Here is a 25,329-nt window from a genome sequence, read left to right as displayed (position 1 = left end):
ACATCTTTGTCTCGAGTACAGACCGCCGCACTTGCGTCGTTTAGTCTTGTATCATAGCTCGCCTGTAATCTCTGAGAACACCACGATGAAGAAAACAGTGCTCGTTCTGACCATCCTTCTTATCTCAAAAGGTACGTACCGAAGCGACGAAGTTTTTTTGAAGCTCTCCTAGGGGATGGGAGTATACGTACCCCTAATGTTATGCTTGTGAATGTAAAATGCAGTAATTTGTTAGCTGAAGTACGCTTTTATCTGACATTGACGAGTTGGTTCATAAGTGAGCAACTATAGACGGTTTTCCTTCATGCATATGTGTGAAAGTTCCCGTAGAAACAAGAAGAGCATGGAACTGGGATAAACATAAACTGACCTACTGAAAGCTTTAAGAAAGTTAAAGCTTATTTGCAATGAAATTGCAAATGTAGGACGATGTCCGCTGACCGCAAGAAGTGTGCGCTACGGACGTTTACGTACAGTCGACCAAAACATAAGGCAGCCGACACGCAGCTAAGACTGAGAAAACGGTCAGTAGGTCAACATACGAACTGCTTTATTTATAAATGCATTTTCACTCTGCAGTTTTCATATGACGTGAGATTATGATAGGATTCGTGGGCTCTGCACTATGGGAAAATTCATTGCGAAGTTCTCCCGCAGGGATGCTTACCGAGGGATCACCTGCTAAGCCTTCAAGACTCCCGTTACGGGGCCAACGGCAAGGTGTACGTTGCGAGGTAAGAAGAATTTTGTGTGAAGAAAAAATTTGCACCAATATACCACTGATTATACGGTCGACTTACATGAGCATAGGGATAAAGGTTATTTTTCATTTCACTTGCATGCGACTTCAAAACTTTTTGTTTTGGTTATGAAAAGTGCTGTGGAAAGCTGAAGTTGTCTGCAGCCAGAATGCAGGTTTAGCAATCTGCGGACAGATCTACAGCGAATGCCAGAGGCCCATAATACTCCTCGACGCTAGCACATGGGCAAGAAAACAAAGCACGTGAAGCTGCGCTTAAGCGAGCGAGAGTAATCATGTTCTCTCCCAGTACAACACTGCTCACGCCGGAAAAAAGTGATAGAAAACTTATTTTGTTTGCAAACTTCTAACAAACGTGAATAGCGTTATAGCAAGTAAATACTCGTCAAGAAGTTCTGATGCCGAAGGTTATTGCTGTGCGCTTACTCTATTTGAACGAGCTCATAAGCTCCTTCAAGTAGAGTAAGCGCACAGCAATAATTATAAGGAAGGAATAATTGTGTTCTCGATTGTAAAAAATGGGTGAAGCGTCCTGCCATTGAGGGTGCTTTTAGCACAATATAACCGAAACTAATGAATAACTGATATTGATGTCTTGTCAACGCATAGCAATAGTACGGATTGAGACAACAGCAGAGCGTAGTGGAGTAGCCGTGACCCTTTAGCAAAGACCAAAGTTCGCACCATGAAAAACTTTACGAAAGAATTGTGCAGATGCAACTACATGTTCGAGTTGCACATCTGAAGCATAGCTTCACCGAAGGCCAAGGGTGCGATTAAATCCTATACAGCTAACGATGATGTATATTATGATGTTTAATATCATCCAATGCAACATGCTAAGAAATGCATCATTTACGCGCCTGAAAGGTTACACCTTCAGACTCATGCAATTTTTATGTTTAAACGCTACGACGGTTACACATTGTGCCAAAATGCGAACACATTTTTGTTTTTTTTTTCTCTCGCCCATCAGTTCCACCATACATACAAAATTTTCTTTAGCGTTGTACAACAAACTTAACCATTATATAAGGTTGACCACAGCGTTGATTAATGCCTTTGACCCCCCCCCCCCCCCCATATGTAGCAACCTGAAAGGGGTCTTCAAGGACAACAAATGATAATGACAAACAACAAATTATGGGGTTTTAAGTGCCAAAACCACTTTCTGATTATGAGGCACGCCATAGTGGGGGACTCCGGAAATTTCGACCATCTGGGGTTTTTTAACGTGCGCCTAAATCTAAGTACACGGGTGTTTTCGCATTTCGCCCCCATCGAAATGCGGCCGTCGTGGCCGGGATTCGATCCCGCGACCTCGTGCTCAGCAGCCTAACACCATAGCCACTGAGCAACCACGGCCGGTAAATGATAATGACGATGCTGATGATATTTAGCAGGGTGCGCAGTAAGGCGTCTGCGCAGTGATGCCATCTGGACGAAAATTATGTAACACGTTTGCTCAGGCAAAATGGCAATAACAGGTCTGCTAATAATTGCAGATTTCCTACCTTTTTTGCAACAGTGGCACATACACAGTGGAAAACACGAAACTGCTTGGATAAAGAAATGAACAAAGTTAAAGACTCCGTTGACTCCAATGCCATAGTTCAATGTAACGTTTGTGTGCTCTACAGAAACATATGACTTGCCAAAATATCTTTAGGTTACATGCAGTAACTTATTTGTTATTACGCAGAGTAGAGGTTATGACTGTCAAGTGGCTCCAACTAAAAAAATGAGCAGTCTACAGGATCAAATTTTACGCTGTCGAGCAGCATGCATTGGCGAAACGAAAAACTTTGCCGAAAAAATAAAGCAACACAAGAGCGATGTCAGAATATTCTACAGACAGCAAAACCCCACTAGCCGAACACTTACAAGATGCGGGCCATAAAAATTGCTTCGAAGAAACCGAAATTCTAACAACCCAGACCGATGACAAAAGCTATTGTTGTTTGAATCGTCATACACAAAACACCAGACACAGATTAGACTGTTAGAAATAAAATCTGCCGTCAGTTTATAATAACGTTAAAAAAAGGAATTGGCCATATAGAACCACGCCCAGCCTATCCCACTTACAAAGCCAAGAAAATTCTAACACCGCCTCCCCCACTTGAGGAACGCAAGCCAAGCAGTCAGAAGAGATGAACCATGAAATAGCGTTCGAACAAACCAAAATTCCTACGACCGAGAGTAACCAGCAAAAACGACGGTGTAAACCGTTCTAAAGAGAACCTACTGTCATCTCATATTCACAGTGTAAGCACAGAGCCATTTCGGAGCGCGTCCGGTCTGCCACCCTTAAATGACCAAGAAGAATTTACCAGCCCCTCCCCAACCTGACGAGGAAAGCTTAAAGGTAGCGCCTCAGCATCCCCGTCATCACTCTTCCCTGAAGAATGAGACGAGCTAGAGGGCTGGAGCCGCATGAAAGACATATTTGCCCATTCAGACGGGCAATTTTTCCAAAAATATTTAATTTCAAGAATAGAGGTACACATACTGGAACTACTTTGCTCGTCAGCATACAGGCCATAATGAAATTTAGCCATTTGCTGGTACCTACACAGGCAATCATATAAGCTTCGTATATATTCACAAAACCACCGCGATACCGACCGACACGGCGGTACCCAGCAGAAGTAGGCCCGCCGAACCCAAGAGGTTAAGAAAAGATAGGCTTTAAAGCAATATCCGCCATTCCACAATGTTTAGGCAGGATATGTCTGTGATGAATTATTGATGCGAAATTTATCGAAGAGCCCAGTGAGCGCAAAATCTTGCGCACGTAGTAGCAAAACGGCACATAAATTTCGAGTGGCTTCATCGCCACGACACGCGCGAGTCTCGACGGAGCACAGAAGGCGAAAGGGTACTCAAGTTGCCGCGCTGGCGTGCCAGGCGCTGCATGAGGGTAGAACGCATCTCCACTACGTCACGTTACCCTCGCTCTCGCTCTGAAGAGCCTGTACTATTTGGGAGTTCTTCGTGCGCCTTTAGGTCTAGTCGGTGTTATAACATAGCCTCAGTAATCCCTATAAAGAAATTAAATAGTAAGCAGAATAAATTGGAAAATAAAAGCGTTTGTTGGTAGTTATTTTCAAACCTACGACCGCGTACTCACAAGCCCCCTCGGTAGCAGGCCTGTGCACTCTGCTTTATGACATTCTGCTACTGCGACCGAAACTTTCATTGCCAAGCCCGCGTGCCGGAAGTTGTAACCTGTAAATCACCGCAGCTTACTCGCAAGCATCCCTATTAGATTTTGTGGCAGTAAGGTGAGGTAGCATGACGTCACGGATTGACCTGCACCGGCGTTCTGATATCTAGGAGGCGTCGTTCAAGCGTCTCAACGCTTTCACAAACGAAGGGCCACTCAGCGACGTTTAATTGGGCCTTGATGCTTTCCCATTCAGAACTCATAAGACATGCTTACGCCTTCTCAAATTGTTCAAGGACATGGCTACAACTCAGCTCCATTGCTTCGAAACAGCACTGAAGAAACAACGTAAATCTAGACTGAGAAATGCTGCGTGTAAAAAAAAATTACGCACACCCCAATATATGCTTTGACCATGCCGATTGCATGACTTAATCGGACTTGTCAGGCGATGGCACGGCGCAAGATATTGTTTATTTCCTCCCAGCCAATGAAGGATATCACGATAGATTCGACGCTTCTAAAAAAAATGAAGTGGCTGACTCAGTGGGTTAATGCATGCAGTGCCCTTGCGGCATTGAATAAAACTGTTGCATTAGGTAAGACGTTGAGAATATAAGACATTTTATGTTGGTTGGCAGGGTGCAAATCAAACTTGATCAGAATGCACGCAATATGTTAGGTTGTAGATTGAAGTGGAACTTTAAGCTAGTTTCGCTTTATGATTCTCCTCTTTTAGCAAAAGAAAAGAAAGAGAAACAAAGGACAGAAAATAGAGAGAAGCTAATTAAGGAGAGCGTATTGACAATACATCACAATAATACTTTAAAGCTACCAGAAAGATGACCAAGTTGACGTGGAAGAAGGGCCTTCTACAATTCAAGGCATGCCACTGACCATCGATCCATAGGTTTTCAACCTTACTGGAAATCTGGAAGCTCTGCTAAAGAAACGGTCAATATGAGCCGGTAATTAAACAGACAGTGACATAGTTATATGTTTCAGTCATAGAATGTCTCGAGTATTACCCAGTGAGGAAACTTACACAGGATTACTGTTATATGCAAGAGAGAGAGAGAGAGAAATTTATTTACAGAAAGGCAGAGAGGTCGGCCTGAGCTATAACTTGCTCTGGCCTGCTACTCTACTCTGGGGAAAAGGGACGGGGAGGGAAAGGGCTGATGAATGATGATGGTATAAGGAAGAGATGCGTATATACAAATTCACAGAGTTGTGGTATCTCTAAAGGCGTGCGTCCAGCCCAGTGGCTTGGAGAAAAGCTACAGCGGCTCTTGTTACCAGGGCTGCGCTGGTTGCATTAGGCCAAGGACCTAAAAGAAACTCGTCCGATAGCGGTCTCTCATGGATGTTTGCTATGGAAGAGACAAGTTGCTGTCGTTCTTGCGCGTACACGGGACACACGCAAAATATATGTTCAAGTGTTTCTGGCACCTCACAGCATTCACAGTTTGGGCTAGTATCACTGGCACCTATCATATTTCTATAACGGTTGGTGAATGCGACACCAAGGCGAATCCGGTGCACCATGCTCGTGAGGTTTCTATTGAACTTGTGAGGCATACGAAATCTCATTTCTTGGTCCCATTTGTGTAATCGCTTGTGTCGTCGATCTGGTTGGGCCCAGTGTTCCAACGTAGAGTTGCGGTTTACGCGACGAAGTAGGGCGTTTGTGTTTGTTCGTGAGAACGGAATGCGTACTTCACAAGCATTATCTAAAGCAGTTTTTGCTTCAGCGTCTCCCTGTTCGTTCCCTATCACGCCACAGTGTGATGGTATCCACCGAAAGGTGACATTGTGGCCATTTCTTGTTGCGTGGTCGAGATACTCTGTAATTTCTATAGCCATAGAATAATACGGGCCCCGTCTGAGGACACATTCAATCGTTTGCAGAGCTGGCTTGCAATCGCAGAATATCGTCCATGCGTGAGGACGCTCCTCGGAGAGAAATCGAAGTGCTTCCCGGATAGCAACAAGTTCTGCGGCAGTTGATGTTGAGCTATGGTCTAGTTTAAACCGGCGAGCGATGATCATATGTGGAATTACGAAGGCTGCAGTGGAGGCATATGGTGTGACAGAGCCATCGGTATACACATGTACAGTATCTCCGTACTCTGTAGAAATGTGCAACAGAGTGAGTTGCCTGAGGCCAATAGATGCAACGAAAGACTTTTTAGTAATTCCAGGGATCTGAAATGTAACGATAGGTTTAGGCAGAACCCACGGGGGTGTTCTCGGAATACAGTCGGGAGAGAATCTCGTCGGCAAAACACTCTGATGCCGCGATATAGTCATTGAAAAGCTGGAACCTGGGTGTGTGGTAGGGAGCGATGACAGAGGATGGTGCCTGTGTCGGGTCAACACGCGGAGGTACATTCGAAGAGGCTCGCAGAGCAAGTACACCCGAATAGGACAAGCACGAGCTTCCGCTATTGTTCCATTGGTTGACGTGCATCGTGGGAGGCCCAAACATGTGCGCAATGCTTGAGCTTGAATGCTCTCCAGCGCGCGCACACAACTAAGTCCCATGCTTGAGAGCGCCGGCATGCTGTACCGTATATACCCTACGAATAGTGCTCGGTACAATTGGAGTAATGACGACTCCGAGGGGCCCCATCTTGTTGCTGCCACGACGCGAAGGACGTGAACAAAACTCTTCAGCTTTGACTTCAGTGCGGCGACGTGTCTTGACCAAGATAATCCCCGGTCTATGACGAAGCCAAGGAATCTGTGGTGTGTAACCGTAGGTATCGCTACGCCGTCAACAATGATCGGATACCTGGTCATTCGTTTTCGCGTGAACGTAATCACAGAACCTTTTTCAGTTGAGAGTCGGATGCCTTGACGCCGAAGATACTTAGCTGTGATTGTCACTGCACGTTGAAGCCTAGCACGCATTTGGGGACGGGTGGCTCCAGATGCCCATATGCATATGTCGTCGACATATGTGCTAAGCTTTACCGTGCTAGGAAGTTCGGATGCAAGGCCAATCAATGCAACATTGAAAAGAGTTGGACTGAGAACTCCCCCTTGTGGAACACCTCGATGTATATGGTACTGTCCGGTGTCGCCATCACTTGTCGACATATACACCGTGCGGCCACTGAGGTAGCTAACAACCCATGTATATAGTCGGCCACCGATGTCTAAATCTTCCAGTGCATCAAGAATTGCATAATGGAGTACATTGTCGTATGCACCCTTAATATCCAGAAAGACAGCTCCAACTAACCGACGTCGACTTCTTTCCTGTTCAACAGTGGAGACCAAGTCGATAACTCCGTCAATCGAAGAACGGCCTCTTCTAAATCCGTGCATAAAATCAGGAAAGCAATTATTTCTCTCTAGAAACCATTCCAGTCTTGACAAAACCATTCTTTCCATTACTTTGCCGACGCAACTGGCTAAGGCGATCAGTCGGTAGGAGGAAAGCTCGTTGGGGCACTTTCCCGGTTTAAGCAGCGCTACAACGCGACTGCATTTCCAACCATCTGGAACATTTCCTTTCTCCCACGTCGTATTATAAAAAGATAGGAGAAGACGTCGTGATTCGGTGCCAAGATGGCAGAGTGCAGCGTACGTGATTCCGTCTGGTCCTGGTGCCGAGGAGCGGCGAGAAACTGAAAGCGCAGCGTCAAGCTCTTGCATCGTAAACGGTACTTCGAGCCGCTCATCAGGTGACGGGGGTGCGATGGTGACAAGGGATGAAGTCACTGCATTAGATGCGTCCACAATCAGTTTACAGTAGTCCTCTGCTACCTCCAATTCGGTCCGGCGTTGATGTAGAGCCACCGCATGGAATGGGTGTCTTTGTTGTGGAGTTGCCTGGAGACTTCGTATGACCCGCCATATCTTAGATAGAGGCTGTCTTGGATCTAGGGATTCACAGAAAGCCCTCCAACGCTGTCTGTCAAGCTTCTCCAGATGTCGAAGAACATGTCGTTAAGCTGGGCGACTGCTCGAAAGATCGGACGGTGACTTTGTTCTTCTGTATCACCGTTCCGCGCGGCGACGGATCGCACGAAGGGCCTCATATTGTATGTCGACCGATGACCTGTGCCTCGGTATGCTGACTTCTCTAGTTTTGTCCCGCAGGGTAGAGGCAATGATGTCCTCTATTTCGGATGGAGATGTCATACTCTGACAGGCGGTGTCGACAGAGGTCTTAAATGCAATCTAGTCTGTTTGACGAATGCAACGTGAGGCTGAACGGCGAAACCAGCTAAAGTGAACGTAAGTGGGGAGGTGGTCGCTACCATGAGTCTCTAGATCCGTCGACCAGGATGCTGAAGACAGAAGGCTCCTTGATACAAACGTTAGGTCAAGACAACTGCTGTAGGACGTGCCACGAATAAATGTAGGAGACCCGTCATTGAGCACATTTAGTCCCCGACTACACATAAAGTCAGCCAAGTATTTGCCACGAGAATTCATCGAAGTGCTACCACACAGGGGATGGTGCGCGTTAAAGTCACCAATCACAATATGAGGGCCTTGCGATTCAGGTGCGAGCAATCAATGCAAGGGAATGTTGTCAAGTGATAGTTTTGAAACGGTGTCGTTCTCGAAGAGCCAGGACACCTTGAAGGAATCTCTTGTGAGCAGCATTCCGTCTGTAGCACTGCCTAATTTTCCACTAAAACAGCGTGTAAAGCGCTGTGTTTTAACGATTACGTAAAACATGCTTTATTAAACAATGGTGACTGTACATGGGTTGTACAATTTTATTAAGCGTAATAAGTATCTGGCAGGCCGTTAAACATAGAGGAGAACTATGACAAGGTCCCAGATGAATGTGCGTCTGTTGGGTTACTGCATGCTCGCTTGTCGCACTTTAGGTCATTAAGTTTGTTAAAATACGAGATACGGTTAAAGAAAAGGAAATACAGGTAAATAAACAGCTGATTGAATTCGTCTCTTGCTCTCAGGGGTTGGTCTGCGATCCAGGCGACACCTGTGGGCGGAGTCCTTTCGGACCTGCATGTGAGTACTGTAATTCATCCAGTCGCTTTCCTTGCGCCCCTTGGTAGCGTGAGTGTCACGTGACGTGCTTACGCCACATTTCATTTGGCAGCATTATTTGCATCACACTCTTTAAATATAAATACTCTTGTGAGGAATTGCCTTCCAGCGATTGAAGCGCGAAATCTTCCCGTAGTTTGACATCCTAATGATCACCCTTGCAAAGCAAAGCCCATCGTCGGATTATTTCTGGAGGATTACCGCGCTTTACTAGTTTTGGGATATTTAACCTGACTATAGCTGCAAACCCTCACAGAGACATGGGCGAAAAAAAATGAATCAGTTCAAAAGCAACGGCACGCGATGGCAAGCACCATAGTTTTGTAGCGAATGTCCGTCACTTCTTTGTCCCCCCCATAGGGGTCATTGCGCCTTGTTCCTGCAATCGAATTTGCCTCGCCATAGGGGTCACTGCCCCTTGCTCGTTCTTCGAAGCGAAGCGACGCCCGTTGGGGGCGCCAGGTGTGCCACTCGGTCAACATGGGTTTAATTTTGAATACATCCAGTCTACTCTCCGTCCTAAAGATACCAGAAAGTGCATTCCTAACCTCCGTCAAACCGAGCTCCGAAGATGTGGTGACCCAGGACGTTTTTTTTAACAGTAGCCACAGACGACACTGATAATACTTCTGCTGACAGAAGCGACGCCACTATCACGTCTTCTGTCATCGCCGCAGAGCTACAGCTTCCCACCATTTGGCCCAAAAATCCGCGAGTTGGTATATAAAAGCAGAGGCCCGTTCTCAACGCCGGCGCATCACTTCATAGACAGTAAAGTACCTGAAAGTCGTCGCCGCGCTATACTCCGTCATCGTCCACAGCATCGACGACTTGTCAGCAGGTACGGCTTCGGCCACAGCGTACGACGACCTGCAAGGCACGGTCCCGCAGCGCCTCGAGCCATCGCAACAGTGTATGCTCCAACAGCTCCTCTCCGAGGTACTCGGCGGCCAGCGACCGTCACAACTCCTGCACAGGTTGCGTCAGTTAGTGGTTGAGCACTCCGCAAACGATAACTGGCTTCCAATTTTGGACTAGCTGTTTTTGCAACCCCTCCCACAGTTCGCACGCATGGTACAGGCGCGTTCCGATGAGACAAGACTCGATTGGCTAGCTGCACTCGCTGACCGCACATGCGACTGCTCGCCTGCGGCACAGTTACCTATCACCGCGCCGAGAGTCTCAGAGTCAGTAGACTGACCGTCGCGCCTGGAGGAAATGTCGACCACTTTAACAGTATACTGGAGAAGCTGACGACGGGTGGAAACACAGGCGACAAACTTCGGCGCAACCCTGCGCCTTCACAGTCTCGCAGCGCGTCTAGAGACTCGCTGCGGCAAATCTGCGGGTGCCATTGTCGCTTTCGCGAACAAGGAAGTCGCTGCACCCGGCCCTGTTTGTGGACGGGAAACGCACCGGCCAGACGCTAACGGAGGCATAAGACATAGGCCCTCGCGCAAGCCGCCTTATCTTCGTAGTCGACCGCATCACCGGCACCCGCCTCCTCGTCGACACCGTATCCGAGCTGTCTATCGTTCCCGGCACGACCGCCCATTCCCAATGCGGCAACTCCACACCAACGCTCCACGCAGTGAACTACAGTGCCATCGGGTCATATGGGCTCCGGTCAACAACACTACGCATAGGACTTCGGCGCTTGCACAGAACACCTCATTATATCGCAGCGTACCCGTGCTGGTACTTGTGAGAACTTCAGTCTCCTATGAGATTTTGCCTTATAATGTACTGCGAACTGAAGAGGACGGGACTGTTAGCATAATACACCACAACGCAATATATGACTACGTAGAAACAAATGAAATTATGCATCAATTAAATTGACGATTCGTTTAGATTATTGTCTCGATAGCAATACTATTACTGAACGATATTTTACTGCGGTGGCATTGTGGCTATAGCTGGTTTTTATGCCTTCTGATAGTCCTGGTCATGAAGGCTGTAGTAATGTGCGTGTCTGCATACCTTATTAATTATTGCATTTGTGGATGTGAACTTAAAAAAAGTATGCGTTGTTGAAGTCAACAACAATACTATTGACCTATATGAAGTAATCTAAATTCACATTTCTCAGCTCTTCTTAATGGCGATTACTTAAAATAATCATACTGCGTTGGGATGGATGCCCAGCTCAGGGTGATATTTCGCTTGATAATAGATAGTTCTTAACCTAATAAGCAGCTGTTTCACTCTTGACCTTTAGTAGGAATACACGAAGCGCCTAAAATTAGTTCTCTTAAAACAACAAATGTCTCTAATTTGTGCATCATCATGAGTTACGTTTCGAAGCCATAAATATATCATGGTTGAAATGAAATTAGTTTTCATAAGTTTCGCTTATTAAGGTTGCGAGAGTTCGGGTGGTTATAATATGGAAGTAAATCATAACGATCATCATTCAATGATATCAAGATATGCGGAATGGAAGTATTTTTAAGTTTGTATAAAAAACCACAATTACAACGAGAAGTCTGAATGACAGCTGGAAACTTTTTGCAGGAGGAGCGCTACATCTGCCTGCTGATTGGTCATACAATGCCCGCCTTTAACTTCAACTGTACGCCAATGTTTAGAGCATAATTAGAATGTGCATGCGCTGCTACTGCAAAAAGCCACAGTGCCAAATTCGACAGCCTGCGAAGAGCATGCGTGTACCGTCAGAGCACCATCATATGGTGGTCATGTGACGAAAGCGTTTGGGTTATTATAAAGGTATTGTAAAGATTCGTGGCTTTAATTCCTTGGCCATAAGATGGTTATATCTTGTGGTCATTTCTTTATTATGTGTTTATTTCATGAATTGTCAATAAGGTCCTCACTTTTTTCTTCATTCTAATATTTCTTCAACAGTTGCGCACCATGGGCGCTATGATGTTAAAGTATTCCAAGCTTTTCTATTCCAATTCTGCTATCAGCCCTCCACGATTGGTCAAAAACTTTTTTGACCACCCCCACTTCACCTGTCTGTCACGCGACGTCACGAAAACCGCGATACCTCCCCATCTGATATGATGTGTACACACTGATTATGCATGATTTGACAAAAAAAAAAGAAAAACAGTTATTTCTGATTCCGGCTATTGGTAAAAAGTTTTCGGGCGGCACCCACTTCACCTGCCTATCACGCGACGTCACAAAACCGCGAAAACTCACCGCGTCAATGTGACGTGTACGCATTAAAGATGCATTAATATGCCGAACAAAACCGATTTTTTTTTCTGAATAGCCGCAGGCTGCCCCGTTCCGAAAGGAATAAAAGATGGCTGCCGCCGATGGCTCAGGGGCTGGCTACTCGCAACTTCCGGAGAGCATGGGTGTATTTGCGCATAATAAAACTTCTTGCGTGGTCGTGTGACGTTTTCGAGCACTTTCGGCACGTTTACCACCTCATTCTGCCAACTGTTCTTTGCTGAGTGTCCCTTTTAGCGTCATTCTTAAGATTCCGTTGCATGCCGCCGCGATTTTCGACCAGCCACCACAAACTAAGTAAGGGAAAGCCAACCAATCGCAGACGCCGGCACCACCCTCTTAATCCGGTTATCATTTTTCAGTGCACTGGCTCTGCCCCATCGAATCGCTCTCCACTTGAGCGTTCTCCTCGCCTCTTCTCAGCCAATTAGATACGACCAGCCGCTCAGTGTAGGCAATGTTATTCGTTTTTCAAGCAAGATAAAATGACCTCCTATGAACGAGGAGAGTGTCTTATTGGTGTGTTCAGACAACCCTGCGGGTGACCACCCGGTGCTTGCGTCGGTGGTTACGCAAATTTGACGTCAGGAGAATGGAATAGAAACATATTGGAATAGTTTTACGTTACAGGGCCCCATGTGTGGTATATTCCTTTGCTGTAAAGAGGAGTGTTTTCTTCCAGGGCTTGTTGACTTTCAACTATATACTTTGTTGCACATTATAGAAAATGTGACGTTGTTATAACTACAATTCAAACCAATTTAAGCACATCGATTTATAAAATGTGATGTCTCTTTTCCTCTGCGTCATGGCTCCTGAAACGTTGGCTCCTGCTTTCACCTTGTTCTCGTTTTGCTCAAATACTTTATTGTCACATAAAGCCAGCAGACAGTGACAACAAGGAAGGCGTACGGCCAATTACTTGTCGGAATAAGCAAAACGTATAAACTGTAAAGAGATAAAAATGAAAGTGGGCGAAAAAGCCACCTTCTGCAGATGGAATACGAACGCGCGTATTCGCATTGCGCGTGCGATGCTCTTACCGATTGAGCTACCGCGGCATCGTTTTCCCTTCCACTTTCTTGCATCCTTAAGTATGTGTGCTAGAGTTAACGACGGGAGTGTTAATCAGCAAAGTCACTCACGGCCATGGCACCGGGTATAGAATATACTTTCCCAAATCACCTGATGCCTTGTGGCAGAAAGAATGTTCCACGTCGGCCATTAAGGTTGGCAGTGGCGGCACTGGCTTAACAGTCCCTGTGTCCACTTTAATCTTCCCGTAGTTATAATTTCAATATTTCTCTGAAATAAACAGCTTATTCCGACTATGATTTTCGCCTTGGCATTGTGTGTTGGCTTTATGTGGTTGTGACCGGAAAAACTCGGTTCCTTTACTTCTAGCGCATTATTATGGCTTTCCTGCCTGCTCTCATATAGCGCTTGATTCTTTTGGAAAACTGGCGACAAAGGTTTGGAATATCACTAAAAACAAATAATACTTGCTATTTAGGGAAGTCAGACACCAACGTTTCCTGCTAGCATGGTTGACGACACTGTGTTATGTCGACCGCGTGTATGGTGCTAAGTTGTGGTTGCAGTAAAGTTAAAGCCTTTTATCAATATATGCAGGTATCTCTCCACATCCATACAAGTAAAAGCCCAGTGGATGAACAGCCGCAAGATCAAGCTGCTTGGCGGCTCAATAAAGTTGCTTGCGCCCACCAAGTACTGTATCCCAGCTGATTATAAGTAGCGTGGTTTTAGTTTTATGACTGTTTTACCCCACACCGCACATGTAACCACACTGCCCGAAGCCGGAGGCTTGTAATACATTCGCACTTCAAGGCATACTATAACCCAGTTGTTCATCGTCGTGCCACTCCCAGTCCACTAAAGACGTGGAACAGCATGGGCGGCCCTTTGGAGCACGTATTATACGTAACAATTGAGTTCATGTCGATTCCAGCAAATCTGTAGCGTCAGAGCACCTCTTTCTGTTCCTTCCCCTGGTTTTGATGCTTGTCAGTGCCGTTTCATCGACTACAGCAAGTTCGTCGACAGTGCTTCCAGTGTGTGACGTGGACGACAACCGCTCCCCGTCTTCTCCCTTCCTATCACTTGCCGATTTACATGTGCGCATGTTCCATACTGCGCACGCGAAATTGCCGCCTGTAACCACATCGGAATGGGATATAAAAGACCGTCCATACCTGTTCTTCGTCAGCGGGCACGGCGAAACCGAAGGGCTCATGTCGCTCACCATAAGATTTGTGTTCCTTCACCAGGTTAGTTTGTCTGTTTCTACATTCCGCAGTAACGATATTACATTGGTGGTTCTGTCATGCCCACTGACATACTTGTCAATTCGTTACGACTTTCTGTATGTGTAAAATGTTTGTCTGTGGAGACATTGAAGAAAACCCAGGCACTACAGTTGAAGAAATGTTTGAGGGCCTTCAGTCAGGGCAAGCAAGCATATTAACCGAGCTAACTGGTATTCGGGAGCGTCTTACATCGAATGAACAAGCCGTTGCCTCTCTTAATGCACGATTGAATCAGTCGGATAAGCTACTGCTAGAAATTCGCAAAAAAAGTTCCCAAATTCAAGCAGTAGATGACAAAATTCGGGCGTTAGATCAAGTGGTTACGAAACAAAACGAAAACTAATTGACCTTCAAGACCGCAGTCGCCGATAAAACTTAGTAGCTTTTGTTGTCAAAGAGCAAGAAGATGAAGATAAACCGTTACCAAAACCAGTTGTTGATGACACTTAAAAAAACCTACTGGAATCATGCAAATCTATCGCGCGTATTCATCGTCTTGGAATACAGCTAGGAAAAACACCTGTTATCATATGCTTCCAGGACTTTTTTTGGAAAAAGAGGCCGTTTTTCGCAACATGTGTAAGCTTAAGGGTAGTGGTATATCTTTCCAGAATGATTACAGCAAAGAAACTCCGAGAAAACGAAAACTACCTTGGGAAACTGTCAAACAGGATATCGAAAATGGAAAACCTGCTTTTTTTTATCAAACACTGAAATTTGACAGCTCCGTTTATGCTTGAGATGAGAGTATATCTCATCGAGTTGTGTGCCTTGAAAGGAAAACTTATAGTAATGCATGACAGACCAAGCGCACCTTTTCTAAAACCCTGCGAGTGCTAAATTTTAATGCCAGAAGTATAATAAATAAGGTAGAACAGCTTGAATGCCTCCTCTTCAGATACGACCCACATATTGCAATTGTCACGGAAACCTGGCTGCATGATGGTGTTAGCAACGAAATACTGGCATTACCATCACATAAGATTTACCGTCGGGACCGTGAATCGAGGGGAGGATATATTGTGATTATTCTACAAAGCACGTTTTCCGCAGAAATACTTCCTCAGATCGAAAACCATGAGAGTCTGTTTTTGAAAGTTAATGTTGGGGACGTGCAGTTGTGATATGCGCGGTTTAGAAGCCACCATCATCCCCTCCCAAGTTCTTGTCCTCGCTGCCTGACTACATGACTGTGCTGAAACACCGCAAAATTATGGCGGGCGATTTCAACCTGCCCGCAGTTAATTGGCTGCACAGGCCCGAGATGCAGCTGCCCGATAGCCCTCTTCTCGACATAATGTTTGCATGTGACATGGAGTAAGTTGTGCTTGAAAACACACGTGACAATGCCGATACTGGTTGAATTTTGGATGTTGTATTTCTTAGCAAAAATATGACAGAGCTCGACGTCCCAGTCAAGGAGGGCATATCTGACCACAAGCTCGTGCTGGTCAGTAGTAGGATTGACAGTTGTGAAAGGAAGCAGGTTAAGCCCTGCAAACTGTTAAAGACTTTATTAATGCCAATGATCAACCTATCATTGATGACCTGTCGAAGCTGGTCGACAACTTACCAAAAACTGTTGTTACTTCACTGTGGCATGCGTTTGTAACCTGCGTTGACTACTGTATTGATGTCTTCGTGCCAACTAAACGTATTAAACCACAACGAAGAAATCCATGGACTGACAGAAAAATTATACGTATAAAACTCAGGTTAAATCGCGACAAAAACGCCGGAACAAAAAACCCTGAAGTTATTCGCCACCTGCAAGTCTAGCTTTCAGACACATTGTCTTTTGCCCGACAAAAATATTTTCTCATACTTTGCCAAATTACATAAAAACCTGTCCCGATAAATTTCGGCGATATCTCGGCAGTGGAAACGCACATTTGTAAGAAATAAGGCAACGCGACATTGTGACCATCGATCCTCAGAAAATATCTAACATAATGAATGAATATATCCATTTTGTGTTCACCCGCGTTGATAGAGTCATCGACGCTTCGTCTTCTCTGCGACAAGTGCCCGACTTCATATCTTTTGAAGGCGTGTTTTCCTTATTGCTTAATGTTAAAGAAAAATCTTCTGCAGGGCGGGTTGGTATACCAAATTCTTTTCTTCGCCGTTACGCCGAGCCTGCTGCATACACCTTAACAGCTGTATTTTCTATATCTATAAGCACAGCAACTTTACCTGATGACTGGCGTGTGGCTCGTGTCATTGCACTTCACAAGAAGTGTGATCACCTAAGCATTGAAAACTATCGTCCCATTTCGTTGACATCCACGTGCTGTAAACGCTAGAACACATCATCGCTCATTACATAACTAATTTTCTTGAAAGTAACAACTTGCTCTCTCCATTTCAGCATACCTTTCCAAAGATACTGTCGACATGCACGCAACTTTTAACTGTTCACAAAATCGCTTTAACACTTGATTCTTCCGGACAAGTTGATTTTATAATCCTTGGTTTCAGTAAAGCGTTTGATCGCGTCCCTCATGGTAAACTTCTTGGAAAGCTTGCTGAGCTCGGCCTTCCTACATTTATCATAAATTGGATAAGAGCCTACCTACCTACCTTTGAAACCATAGTCAGTTTGCATTGCAGACGTTAAGGGTCATGCTACTACTGCATTACCAGTTCCGTACGGAGTGCCTCAAGGAAGCGTACTTGGCCCAATTCTTTTCCTGATCGATGTTAATGATATAACTAGCACCATTCATCCACACGTTAAGATCAGATTGCTTGCAGGTGATTGTCTTGTCAATAAAGAGATTACTTGCGGTGATGAACAGGTTCAGTTAAGCACTAGTTTAGCTAGACTTAATGAATGGCGCACCACGTGGTCTATGACCCTAAATACTGACAAAAGTGTCTTAGTGTCACGAACAAAAAGCAACCTATGGCATTTACATATTGCATGAATAGTACGCAAATATATTTATTTATTTATATATATATTAAATATTAATGTCAGCCCATGAAGGGCCATTACACGAGTGGAAGATACGAACACATACAATAATACAGTATGACAACAAAAGCAAGTAATTGAACAACAGCAGGCGTCTCAGCAGGGATGCGAATCAGTTTAAATTATATGCGGCGGACACATTCCCCCCAAAATAAGAAGCAAAAAATGAACACATACACCTTTGGCAAAGTTATGATATGCAGATTAGTTAACGGCAAAAATAATAACATGTACACATTGTAAACATTCCTAAACGCATGAGGCTGACATGACAGAGTCGGGGAGCGCATTCCATTGTGTAATACCTCTCGGGGTAAAGCTGTACTTAAAATAGTCATTTCTGACTTGAGGGGGTGTGATGTACTGGCTATGACGATGTCTGGATATTTCATTTGTGCAGATTTGGAAGTGTTTGTCGACAAGCAACTGACCATTAATGATAAGGTAAATATGTTTCAGTCGCCCATACCTGGTACGCAAACCTAGCGGAGGTAAGTCGGCAACCTTACAAAGTTCAGGGGTGGGGGGAGGATTGGCAGTAGCGATACTCGTTAAATATGAACCTTGATGCTAACCTCTGGATTCGATCAAATTTTTTGTTTTATTTAATGTACGGACTCCATGCAGTTTAAGCATACTCCACGATAGGACTTATTAGGGATTTATAGGATATAATTTTTACCTCAGGTGTTGACGCACTTAAATTCCGCCTAAGCTTCCAGAGCGCTTTGCTAGCCTTACTACATATAGCATCAATGTGTTGATTCCATCTGAGATCAGAAGTGAACGTTATTCCTAGGTACTTATGTTTATCAATTCGGCTAATAGGTATCCTACTTATATTGTAAGGATAATGCAAAATTCTTTTCTTTCTCATTACGGACATAACACAGATTTAGCTGCGTTCAGTTCCATCCGCCAGTCCTCACACCCTTTGTTTAATTTTTTGCAGACTACACTGTGAATTAGCCTGATCATTACTATTTCCAATTTTATTATATACCACACGACCATCAGCAAAAAGTTTGACAGGGACGCTAATATTACTGGGCAAGTTATTTATAATGATCACAAATAAAACAGGACCTAACACACTTCGTTACGGAACACCGGACACAACACGGGAATGGCGTGATCCGCACCCCGCGAAATCAACGTATTGTTCCCTAGAAGAAAGGTAAGATGAAAATCACTGAATGATTGCGGGGCTTTGAAACACGGAATTACTTTTTGCGATTAAATTCGGATGGGACACTTTGTCAAATGATTTCGTTAAGTCGAGGAAGAGTATGTCTGCTTGATCACAGGAGTTTAACGTTTCAGAGAGGTCATGTACAATTTCAATGAGCTGGGTGGTTATTGAGAGCTTTTTTCCGAAACCATGCTGTCCAGGAAAAAACAAGTTATATTTGCCCAAGTAAGAAACTAATTGTCTATAAATAATGTGCTCGAGGAGTTTAGAACACGCGCTTGTAAGAAATTGGTCTATAATTTGCCAGTTCCGCAGTACTGCCACTTGTACTGCGTATATGTATGATTTTTGCGCATTTCCATGCTACTTGGAAGCAACCACTATCAACAGAAGAGTGAAAAATTGTTAGTTAGGTATTGAGAGTTTCATTCTGCATATCTACGCAAAAACTCGTTATAATGCCGTCAGGACCAGGGCTCTTCTTAACATCAATATTCAGCAAGATATTTAAAACACCTTGTTAATTGATTTCAATGTCTACAATAGGTGGTCTAGCACGTGTGCTGTCTGCATGAGGTGTATAACCATTTTCTTTAGTAGAAACGGGTGTAAAGCAAGCAGTAAAATTATCAGCCTGCATTGCAGCAGTACTGCTGGATTCTGAGGATAACGGTATTGTGGATGGGTTGACAGAACGCCAGAACTGTTGCGGCGCCTCTTGAAGGAGCTTCGTAAGTGTCACATTATAAAACTTGTCTTTACATTCTTTTATAAGGCATTTTATGTCTTTGCTCATTTTTTGAATAGAGAATTTATCAGGGGTTGGATACCTCTAAAAGTCCCCAAGTTTTCACCTTAATCTTCTGTTTAGATGTATAACTTCCCTTGTATTCCAAGAATTTTTCCTTTTAATTGTTGTATAGAACTTTGGTATGTAATTTTTAATACAATCGATGACTGTTGCAAAATAGTAAGTAGCCCCATGAATAATCCATACTAGTATTGGACTCAAAAATATAAACAAAATGGCCGAATAAACGCTCTACAAGTCTAACACACCAACATCATAGCAGAGGCAAATTTGAAAAACGTATTATGAAGGGCACATGGATATGGTTCAGGTCCTAATCTTAGAAATACTTGCACCATTTTGTGGTCCGAAAGACTATCCGCAGTTTCCTCAGTTTTGCATATTTAGAGATATTATATTAAAGAATTTGACGGAAAAATTAAAACAAGTATTGATGACTTAGTCTCACAAATTCTTGTACAATCTGTCGCTACCTGGGTTAGGACTAAACAGAAAGATAGCTCTAAACGTTGGTAACAACTCGAAACCGCAGTCTGTCCCGGTGAAAGTATCGGCCAGTCAGTGTCGGCCAAGTTAAAATCACCTAAAAGTATAATATTATGGCCTTGATGCATATTACACTCCGCGAATTTCCTTAAGTGCAAAATAACATCGACGGGCGAGTTAGGAGCTCTGTAAATACAAGCAATAAGGACTTGTCGTTCACCCAACTAGGTTTTGATCCAGACCGTTTCCATCGCTCTCTCGGTGTCTAGAATAGCATACAGTACACTGTTCTTTATCAAGAATGCTACGCCACCACCTCGACCTTCCCAATCTCTCCTGTAATTTTTTATGGGCACTTGATTTCGCAGAGGTTAAAGAAAGTGGCCCAGCACTATTACGTTGACGTTGTCTTCTTTTTGCGGTGACAAGAAAGTTAGTGGACTATGCACTGCGATTCATAGGCATGTAGGGATTGAAGCACAATCAAGTCATAGCGATTCCTCCTGTTAAACATGTTCATTAGCACAATGATAGTTGCTCTGGAGTGGTGTATAGGATTCATTGCTCGTCTTGTAGCATCTACATCGCACAAACTGGTCAGTATGTAAATATCAGGCTACACAAACATTCCAATTCCTTAAAGGTATTGGTGCTGTCACATCTTCCGAGCCATTGTCGTGATTGCGGGCGCGCGCCTTCTATTGAGGATATACTCATCATCAAACACTACAATCAGTGCACACGCCGAATAGCTCAGGCATATAACGTAGTCAAGAATAAGAACATGTATGTAAGCCGGCCGTCAGTTTGCCTATGAAATGAAGAAATCGTGTTCGTTGATTGCCCGTGAATACGTAATATTTTACACGTTTGCCGCATTGCTTTCATAATCACTGTCTATATAATCTTTTTTCTTTCAATAAAAAGTTTCATTCCTTATACCAGCGCTTGTCCTGTTTCCTTTCTCGTGCTGCGTTTTTATGTATGCTGCCGAAGAATGGCTGTGGCTAGTGTCTTGGCGACAGCATATAGTATACGGTAGCGAGCAAGCCTCGGCATCAATAACACATTGAGCCAATGACTCCAGTAGAGCTTATGAGTGAGTACATATAATGAAATTGTTTACTTTCTTATAGGCTATATATTTCCTTTCCTGACAATGCTATATTTCTGCGGAGCTAAATGACGTCTTCTGCGTGTAATGGTAACTTCTACTTTCATTCTGCGCTAGGTCGTAACAGGCACATATGCAGCTGTTCTCTGATGTCGATCAATCAGTAAATGTAAATGTAAAACAGTCAATGAGTAAATGATTCGTCAGGGCGGTAGCGGCAATGCAAGAAGATGTGGTAATAGTCACGGCGCTGTATTGTTTAGTGGGCCGGCATGATGCAAAGCAAACGGGCTCTGCAAGCATTACGAAAGTGTGAAAAAAGAAATTGAGCCGCCTGTGGTTTGCCATAGGCTTCACGAACGCCTGTTTATTTTCCATCAAAATGCCGGACAACCCTACTTGCAAAAACAGTGACTTTCAGCAAAACATTCTGCATGTTCATTGCGAATATGTAAGCTTCATTACACCTAGAAAATACATCTCACTCAGATTATACCGGCTGGACCATCCGAGAAGATCAGTAATGCATTGTTAACTTTTCTTTGTTTAAAATTTACAATGCGAAACTATATTATCAGCCTCAGGTAATTGCTGCTGCGTTGGTTATTTTTATACTTCTTTGTCCAAATAATAATTTCATTAAGAACATTATTATTAAATGCTTGCAACATCATTTCTTCTCTGAATCAAGATAACTTGATACACTCATTGTATTCATTTAAAATAATACTTTCATACGTTTAAATGAGTCACTCCCATAACAAATAAGAAACCATTTCCTAAAGCTAAGTAATACGAAGTTTTCGTTTACACATTTTCTGTTTTTCTACTTGTTTTTCAGATGATTTCTCTTTTTCGATGCTTTCGATAGATTTAATAATTTCCTTTGGTTGGGAAGCGAGAATTCTATAACTATCGTCGAAACCTGCTTCAGAATTGATAGCGTTGAACGCTATGCGTTTCTTGGGTACACTCGGAGTGACTTTTTCCAAATATTATTTATTTCATTATGAAAATTATTATTAAGTGCTTGTAACAATATTTCTTCGCCCAATAAGCATAACTTCATACACTCATTGCATTTACGTCAATGAATCCTTTCATAGGTTTTAATGATTCACCTATGAAAAATAGTAAACTATTCAATAAACCAAAAAATATTATGCTTTATTAACAATTTCTTTTTATTTTCTCAACTTTTGTTTGAGAATAATTTTCTTTTTCGACGCTTTCAATTGATTTTTTACTTTGATTGGAAGCAAGACTTCTAGGAGGATGGTCGAGACCCGCCTCAGTAGTAAAAGCCTTGAACGCTGTGCGTTTCTTGAGGACAAGCGGACTGAGTGACAGACTTCGAACAGGGACGCCACTACATCGCACTCATGTCCGGCTTCCGCCTTTTCCTACCGTTTATATTTGATCCGGTCTCCTATTATCGTTCATAACATTTGCCTTCTTACAAGACTACAGGGTAGGTAGCTGGTTTATGTAGTGGCTAACCTTTCTAGCTTTTATATACTACTGCCCCTATTTCTTGAACATGCAAAACGATTCTCCGCTCCTCTTAAAAAGAAAGAAAAAAAGAGAAGGAAAGAAAGGAAGGAAAGGTGTTGGTTTAGAATAGCACATCAAGTGACGTCTGAAATTGCTCTAAAAAATGTGGCGGTCACCTTGGTGCGATAATGCGTACAGTGTGCTAGGAGTATTCAAACAAAATGCGATATTAGGTACCTAAGTCACCAATCAGCAGTGTTCAGTGGCCCGGCATAAAGCACACCAAACGTGTTCAGGATACACTAGAAAAAGGCGATAACCAAATAGTGCTGCCGCCGGCTTGGCTTGACCTTCACAAACGCTTACTTATTCATTTCACAACAAAATGCCGGACAACCCTATACGCGCCAACTGGGGCTGCCAGGAAACGATTCTGCATCTTCTTTGTGAATGTTTTCGGTTCATTGCACCTAGAAAATAACTCTCAGTGGCATTAGATTGACCGAACAACCGGCACTTTTTTCACTAGCGATAATTCTTGGACCCCGCGAGACACCGCCTTCAGCGCAAAAGGTGTTCACGTTTTCATGCTTCTGCAGAGCATGTGGACTGAATGCCAGGCCTTTAGCAATATCGCACGCTACGTGGCACTCAGGCACAGTTTTTGTTTGAGCGTCTTTTGCTCGTGTTTCTTTTTGTTATCATGAATTTCTCCCATACCCCAGCAAATGGTAGCCAGCCGACCTATGCTCATGCTAAACTAGATGTCTTCTCTTCATCTCCTTCTCTTCCTCGTACTTACAAGGAGAATGCAAGGAGAATACTGTCCGCTTTTCCTTAAAAGGATGACGCTGTTCGAGGAGAGTTATAAATTCATCGCAATAAAAAGTCTCGTAATTGAATGCGACGCGCGATACCTGGACGGAGACCTTTCGCAAGCTTGCTTTTACTGCGACGGGTCGCAGCTGATGTTAAGTGATGCGAATTTCAATAATTAAGCGACAAGGACACCGGAATGCCACACCTTGACACCGTGACAGCAGTTTCAAAGTTTGCAGTAGCAACAATGGGCTTACCAAGCGAACTGCATATAAAGATCGCTGAGCTAAAGATAGATTACATCACCCGCGTATGGAGATGCTGGGATTTATCAAGACACTACAGGCAATGGTCGACTATGCTTTAGAAATCTTTGCTGTGAAATGTTTTTTCCTCGTGTAAAACATTATGATAGGATAAAATGAAACCTATGAATCCATGCTACGTGATTCCTGAGGTAAGTTCCAGGGTTTTATGCATTGTTTAATGATAGTTTTTTTCCACAACAATGATGTTGTGATGCCTAATTGGGGACAAAGCCGTTGGTTTCGAAAACACACGCAAACTTTTCATGAAACTAGAAAGAGGCTTAAAATAAATAGAAGGAAATAAAAAGCATAAAAACACTCAAACAGACATCACGGCAGTAAGAAACACACTTGGGGCCAGTACGGCGTTAACTAGTGCGCGTGTCCGGGCTGACCACGACGGCAGAGACGCATAACAGTCTCGACGTGGAGACGCGGCGACAAGTTGACGAAAGGAGTTGCGCCGGTCTGACGGAAGGTCGGGGTATAGGATGGTTGACCGGGCGACCGGAGCGCCCCAGCTCTGGCTTGGAGAGGTAAGGCAGGCGGCTTGGCGGCACGAGCACACGGCGGCGGCGTTATGGCCGGGCAGCTGGGCGTAGAACTCGGGCCCGTAGCGCTACTGCTCTCGTCCTACCCACGGGCATAGAAACTCGCCGGCCTTTAGCAGCTGGCGGGACGCTCGGGGTAGAGTGGCGACGCACAGGAACGGGTTGGCAGGAGGCCCCGGTCGGGTGAAGTCCTGGTGGCTCGGATCTGGAACCCGAGGGCCCGTCTTCAACTCCCAGTCCGGTGGCCGACCTTCTCGTGGCGTCGCTTCCTGGAACTCTCCCGGCGTCTCCCAGCTTCTGCCAGCGCACCACGCTTTTTCTTCCGCTCTGGCTGATTAGTCGTTTTCTGACTGGCTTTTTGATGCTCCGTGTCTTGCCTTGTCTTGTGTCCCAGACAGTGGCGCGTACCCACTATGGGGAATTGGCCAAGAAGCAGGCGGTTTTCCTTAAGGTTAGAAGTATAGAGAAACTAGATTTGAATAGTGGAGCGTGGGACGATAGAACTGTAATTTAGACTTGCAATGAAAATATTGGTAAGAAATTTGATAAAATAAATTAACGTAAAGAAATGAAGCAATAGAAACTATGGATAATTGTAGAAAATCAGCAAGGTACTCTTTTTGTCTCTCTAATAAAATTGTAAACTGCAAGAAAAGCATCCCCGTGGCTGGTTGCCAGTGAAGTTGCCCCAAAAGAAAGAATGCTTGTCGAGGTTAGCGATAGGCCAAGTTTGGTAAATGAGTATTCTAATATTTTTCTTTGTCTTAGAAAGCGGCGGCATGAGAGAAAATAACGTTCGATAGTTTCAGGTGCACTGCAATAAGAACATAGAGGGGACATATCGAGACCAGACCTGTGTAAGTAAAAATTTAGATGTGGTATACGACATGTCAATTTTGTAAAATTTACTTCCAATTGCCTTGAAGGACACCAATTAATATTGCATGGGAAGCCAAGATGCTGGAATTTAGAACAGGGTGTTAGCATGGATACTGCAGAATTTTGAGGTATAGCGAAATGTCTGTACCTTGCCGCGGTGACATAAGCTGATGTCGGCAAAACAGATATTAT

The sequence above is a fragment of the Dermacentor variabilis genome, chromosome 6 (assembly GCF_050947875.1).
Source record: "Dermacentor variabilis isolate Ectoservices chromosome 6, ASM5094787v1, whole genome shotgun sequence".
Taxonomy (NCBI): Eukaryota; Metazoa; Arthropoda; class Arachnida; order Ixodida; family Ixodidae; genus Dermacentor; species Dermacentor variabilis.
The sequence above is the reverse complement of the archived record's forward strand: the minus strand, read 5'-3'. Positions refer to the sequence as shown.